Genomic DNA, 7050 nt, shown 5'->3' on the forward strand with positions numbered 1-7050 from the left:
GAGTACAGGGACACAGAGTACAGGTACACAGAGTCCAGGGACACAGAGTCCAGGTACACAGAGTACAGGTACACAGAGTACAGGTACACAGAGTACAGGGACACAGAGTACACAGAGTACAGGGACACAGAGTACAGGTACACAGAGTACAGGTACACAGAGTACAGGTACACAGAGTACAGGTACACAGAGTACAGGTACACAGAGTACAGGTACACAGAGTACAGGTACACAGAGTACACAGAGTACAGGTACACAGAGTACAGGTACACAGAGTACAGATACACAGAGTACAGGTACACAGGGTACAGGTACACAGAGTCCAGGTACACAGAGTCCAGGTACACAGAGGACAGGTACACAGAGTACAGGTACACAGGGTACAGGTACACAGAGTCCAGGTACACAGAGTCCAGGTACACAGAGTACAGGTACACAGAGTACAGGTACAAAGAGTACAGATACACAGAGTACAGGTACACAGAGTCCAGGTACACAGAGTACAGGTACAAAGAGTACAGATACACAGAGTACAGGTACACAGAGTCCAGGGACACAGAGTACAGGTACACAGAGTACAGGTACACAGAGTCCAGGTACACAGAGTACAGGGACACAGGTAACAAAATGTATCCTCTGCATTTCACCCCTCCTTAGTCTTTAAGGAGCAGTGGCTGCAGTGATGCGACCGGGGAGGACCTGGGGGTTCAGTGCCTTGCTCATGGACTTCGACTCGCAACTAATGGGGAGAGCGGGGATCGGACCGACGACCCCCTGACCCCCCTGAGCTGCAGCCGCCCCCCATTCAAACATCAGTAACATTTGACTCTTTATTCTTGGGAGAGTTCTGGGAGCGAATGAGCATCACGGGCCTGCGCTGCTTCAGATACTTTGATTTAGGACTAAAAGAAAAAGGGATTTGATGAAGATGTGTTCACTTCATGTCTTCATCGCTGAGTCAGCGTACCGATCATCACTGGACTCTGTTCCACTGTCACATTGTCGATGATGCGAGTCAGGCTGGTGGACGAACCTGATGAACCGAACAGTTCGCTCGCCTCAGAAGCCTCACGAGAAGTGAAGGTCTCGGATGTTTCTCGGTTGCAGTGCTGCCGTGATCCTGCAGGGGGAGCTGTGGCACTGCAGGGGCAGCGCCACGAGCCGGGGATGGAGGGGAGGTGAGAGATGGAGGAGAGGGCATCTGAGGTGACAGGCAGGGTGGCAGCCCGTGAGATTACACCGCTCTGCAGCTCTGCAGCTCTGTAGCTCTGCAGCTCTGCATCTCAGCATCTCAGCATCTCTCTCGCCCCTCACTGTCTGGGGATGGAGTCGGGCTGTCATGTGCCTCATCTCGTTATCTTCAATCACGTATGTTGAGGTTGAAAAATAACATTTTTGTTCCTGTAGGAAGTCGTTGTTTTGGTGTATTGTGTCTCTGTCCTGTGAGTAACATGTCTCCTCACACGAGGGACTCTGTCGACTTCAGATGATTTTATACTGCCGTATTGTAATGAAACATTTCAGTGTAAATGCTCTTTGAAAACTATATTCTATTCTATTAAAATGTCCTTTTTTGTGCAATTTACTGTATGATGGATCTCCATTCACGGTGAGACTCAGACCCACTTCTATGAAAAACCTCAATCAGGAGAGACGATCAAAAGAAAAGCGCTACCTCGTCATTTTCAAGCATCGTTGATAACTGACAGCGTCGTCCAGTGGTCCCCAAACTATGGCCCGCGGGCCGGATACGGCCCCAACATCCCCGTCCAGGGTCCCTGACATCAAGATGTTTCCAACAGGTGAAGTAACATTGAAGTTTACACATTTTAAATGTAGGCATGAGAACTAAGAACTCACTGGCATCCGTTTGGATACAGGACTAATCTTTTACCCTGAGAAAGATAAACTCAACAACCTAATTGTAATGAAACAAAACAATAGATTAGATTAGATTCAACTTTATTGAAAACCGGCAATTTTTTACTGCGATGTTCGTCGTCCTGACTCACGATCAGCCTTCACGCTCTCCTCCCACATGCAAGCTGTTCCCGGACGTTTCCCTTCATTGTGTTCGCGTCTCCATGCTGATCTCTTTCTGTTTGTATGTTTGAAATGCTGCATGTGTTTAGTAGGCGGCCCCTTGCATATCTCTTTAATCACTTCCCAGTCTGATATGAAACAGAATGGGAAAGAAAACAATAAAAAAATGTCATCTATAATCATATGGAAGCATTTTCTTTTACGAAACAAAGTTCCTGGAGATTTGAAACTGGATCTTGAAGGATGGAAGTTCATCATCATTACCAACTATCTTCATTTATTATTATAGTTATTACATGTTTATATTTCTCTTTGAAGACGGCACACATTCCCTATACTGTAATTGCTGAAACTTTTCTTAATAACAGAGTACACATATATTCACTGTTTGTATGTCTTGCACAGAGAGCTGTGTGACTAACGTGTGATTGGAAGTTTACATTCGGAATGGAACAATATGCATGGAACAAACGGAGACTCAAATCATTCATGACAGGATTCCCTCAACAGCAGAACACATAGTTCTCTGTGTTTTTGTATGTTGATCAAAGTAATGAGCTCAACTCGCAGTTAATTCCCAATAAAATTCGACGTATTCACAAACAGCTGTTGAAGATACCGCTGCAAGCAAACACCTGGACGCTGTGTTTCCAGGTGTGTTTGTTTAGTGTCCACTCCGCCGTCTGCTCCCAGTGAGTTTCTGATTCTTCATACAGTCTTGAATTGTGTTTTTCACGAGTTCTGTGTGGACGTTACTTTTCATTACTAAGATACTTGAAGTTTTTCGGTACGTGACACAATTGTCCTACTAAAGTGAGTTTTCACACATTATGTAATCCCTCTCTTTATATTCCTATCCTAAATTAATATCAAATAAATCAGAAAGTTAATATAAAATAAAGAAAAGATAACATAGAAAAAAATATATGTATACATATATACACATAGACACATACACATACTTCCACATACATCTTCCATATAAATACATTTCAATCACACTTATAACTTTCAAGAATTGTTTTCTTAATAATTCCCTTGAAAACCCAAAAGGAGTTCACCATTCTTACATCCATTTGAACATTATTCCATAATTGGACTCCGACAACAGAAATACATCTTCTTTTAATCCCTCTTTTAGCCTTTTGTACCGTAAACTTACAAACATCTCTCAAACTAGAATGTTGCTATTGTTGCAAATGTAATTTTTAATTTCCGTTTATTTCAGCGTTTGCTGTTGTTATAATGCCTGCTCACCGTAACTGTAAATCAGTATCAAGCTGTTGCTGATATGACTGTCACCACCTAGATCTGGTAATGCATCCAAAAGGAAACATCTTGTCTGGAGGTCTTCATCATCCCAGACATGCAGGGCGGTCTGTGATGATGAAGATGTGCGGCTCTTCAGAATCCAAATGAAGTTCACAGCAGCCGCTGCCTCTGACGCCGTGGAGCCGTCTCCAGAGCAGCAGGCCGCTGCAGACAGGCTCATTATAAATCAACCGCTCGCTGCGCCGGCTGCTCGCTCTGTCCTCCCATGTCTCTCTCGCTCTCTCTCTCTCTCTCTCTCTCTCTCTCGCTCTCTCTCTTTCGCTCTCAATTTAATGAATAATGAATTGACATTAATGTAACGAGGAAAATATTGCCAATACATATCAAGTAATCATGATATTTATTAAGAAAACGGAACAAAATCTCTTTGTCTCTCCCTTGCCTCTTCTCTCTCTCTCTCTCCTCTCTCTCTCTCTCTCGCCCATGTCTATCCGCAGCCAAACACTTTGGTTCATCCGAGGTAAATCTGCGCCGGGTAAATAACCACCTGCAGAAGATGCGATGAAGAGAGACCACGATTTAGAATGTTCTTGTGGGAACTGACCAGTGTACTCCCGTATCCAGATGGACACTTTACCAAACACGCACCTTTCATTTAACAAATATAACCTTTTTAAAGTAGCTGGATAAGACAGTCAGAGTCTGTAGGAGGCTCTCACGTCAGACGTCACCAGACCACATGGAGGTGGCTGAGCTGAAATGGCGGTGGCTGGCATTGCCAGCGTCTCTCACGGGGCTAACGGTGCTAACGGGGCTAATGGTGCTAACGAGGCTAACGGGGCTAACAGCAGCAGTAATGAATCAGATCTAGTTTTACTAGAATGTGAATGTAATTCCAACAAAAGGATTGATCCAAAGGGCCTTGGTTTTCCCCCCTGCCTCCCCCCCCCCCTCCAGATCCAGGGCTTGGGTTTAGTTTCTCTCATCAACGTTGCACAGACTGACTTTAACTACAAGTCTGATGTGAAGTCAACAGGAGGGGATCTGTGAGCAGCTGGTGGGCAACAAGCTACTGCTGCTAAACAACAGAGTGCACAGCTAACGTTAACATTGAGCTACATTACGATGTGTTCAAGCTCCATTCTATTGGGACTATTAGGCAAAGGTACACAATGCTATTGTATATTTACTATTGCTAATCGGTACTTCTCCTAAAAGTAGTCGATGGCTGCAGTCAGACGTGTCGGAACAAGTGGGAAAGCCTTCCGAGTAGATAGTGCATGATGGTAAAATAGAAATTTTTTATTCCAGCAATACCCTAAACATGTTAACGCCGATGCACACAATCCAGTATGTACTAATGGGATGAAGACAATAGGTTTTACAACACTGGGGTATTCCCAGGAGCAGCATTCATGCAGAACTTGAACAATAACGCTGTGTGAATGAATGAACAACATGCTGCACACTACTGCTGGTCAACATGTCGCCTAAGTACCAACAATTGTGTTCCAAAAGGATGTAACACTATATTCTTTACCATTATTAAGCAGACAGAACCTTGTCCTGACCTGGATGCACGATCCTATTCTGGGGGAATGGATCAAAAGAGTTACAGAAGCTTCTGGCAACTGGATTCCAGTTTGTTGGCATTGAACTGACCGATCATGTAAAGTATGACGTAAGGTATGACGTAAGGACATAAACATTATATTCAAATGAAATTCCCCCGAAATAGATCAGATTGACCAACTTAGAAAACGTAATAGTGAACAATATCTCAAGTTGTGTGAATAACATCCGGACGTCAATTTGTTTGTTCCTCAAAGTAACAACTGTAATAAAGAGTGACGATGCTGCCTCTTGTCCTAGCAGAGATGATGCATCATCATCATCATCATCATCATCATTTTGGACTTGTTCAGGAGTCGTGTGAGGATAACGTACCTGTGTGATGCAAACATAAAGTCACTTGTATTAAATGCGATGATGCAACGCAGTGTTTTGGTTTTCTTGCTTCTTCCTCTGCCACAGAAATAAAACCCCTTCTTTACATCCATGTCCTCAGTGCACCTGTCATTAGGAGCGAGGTGACCGGACAGCTTCGCCTACTGTTTATACAACTGGGGTGTGCGTCAGTGTGTGTGTGGATCTGCATGAGTGTGTGTCTCTTGATGGACTGTAACCGTCTGCAGCTCTGACTCTCCTGCCTTCCTCTTCCTCTCTCTTCCTCATTCCACATGACATTCCTCTCACATATTCAGACCTGCGAGGAGTCCAACTTGACACGGTCCCGTCTCGCTTGTCGGCAACGGAGCACAGCGAGCGAATGCGGAGTAGAGAGAGAGAGAGAGAGAGAGAGAGAGAGAGAGAGGCTATACAACGGCAGGACTCGGCTGTGTATTTGCAGTTACATCGAAATCCAAAGTTCAGATGAGGACGGGCTCGTACTCTCGCTGCCTTGAGATTATCACCGTGTTTCAAAGCAGACCAGAGAGAAGGAATGAATGAACCGTGCTGAATGCATCCCGTCTCCAGGATTAAACACATAGAGCTGTTTTTATGAGATGATGCACAAGCCAAAACATCTTCTCAGACTGTTCCTTCGTGTCACATATTCAAGGCTTACAATGTGTCGGCTCCATAGTGGACCTTTAAAGCTCATCGAGCATGAGGGAAGGGTCACATGTGGGGTCACACATCCGAGCAGGACAAAGGGCGAAAGAAGAGGAAAACGTCTATCGGAGACAGCGAGGCTTCTCCGTGGAAATTCTGTCGGCACATAAGTTGGCAAAAGGCTATCGGCTTGGGGGAAGGATGTCCTGAACGTAATGAGAAGCATGTAAGGAAACGTAATGAGAAGCATGTAAGGAAACGTAATGAGAAGCATGTAAGGAAACGTAATGAGAAGCAGAACCTGTGCGGAGGCTCCTACGTGCGCTCGGCATATTTGTTAACTGCTTTATGTTCGACCTCCATCCATCCTGCAGATTAATGTCTCCGCTCATATTTAGTTTATCAGATGGTCCTAAAAAAAGCACTAACAATTCTGATAAATGTGTTCCCAAATGTTGAAGCTTGATGACCGCTAACATCAACAATGGCGGTGAGTTGTCCGTTACGTCTCCCTGAGGTTTCCATAAACTATGCAGTGAGGCCCTCTTTCTACAACCTACAGTGTATGGACGTCTCCAAGAATCTGGGGGCCGTTAACCTAAAACAGCTTTCGCTTGCCAAGAAGAAAAAAACCTTTTGAATGTCAGCCCAACGGCTCGCCCTTTAAATAACCAGCAAAGAGCCAGAGCCAAGGAGAGCCGTCGTTGATTCGCCCTTCACCTCGAAATGCCCAGGTTTTCATTTGTGTGGTGAGTTTAGAAAAAAACAACACTGCCAAATGTATGGCGGCTAAAATTGTTTGCATCAATATGTTTTTTAATCATTCAAATAGGCAGAACAAATAAAGTAGTATGCAAATAAATTTGCCACAGACAGCGTGAGCCAAGAACACACGGCCCTATAGGAAGGTTCACAGAGACATTCACAGGCATTTGATACTGAAACAGCGGAATTGGCATCTTCCTCTCATAATTTAAGTTCACTTGTGGGACGTAGGTCTCCATCATCTACTTTGTGAATTACTGACAGTAAATTCCCCAAAGAGCTATGTCATGACTAATAGTTTAAACTGTTAGGCGTACATCGTTGGGAGGCACAGAGCTTTAAAAAAGATGCATG

This window comes from Pseudoliparis swirei, unplaced genomic scaffold, assembly GCF_029220125.1.
Source record: "Pseudoliparis swirei isolate HS2019 ecotype Mariana Trench unplaced genomic scaffold, NWPU_hadal_v1 hadal_28, whole genome shotgun sequence".
NCBI classification, from domain to species: Eukaryota; Metazoa; Chordata; class Actinopteri; order Perciformes; family Liparidae; genus Pseudoliparis; species Pseudoliparis swirei.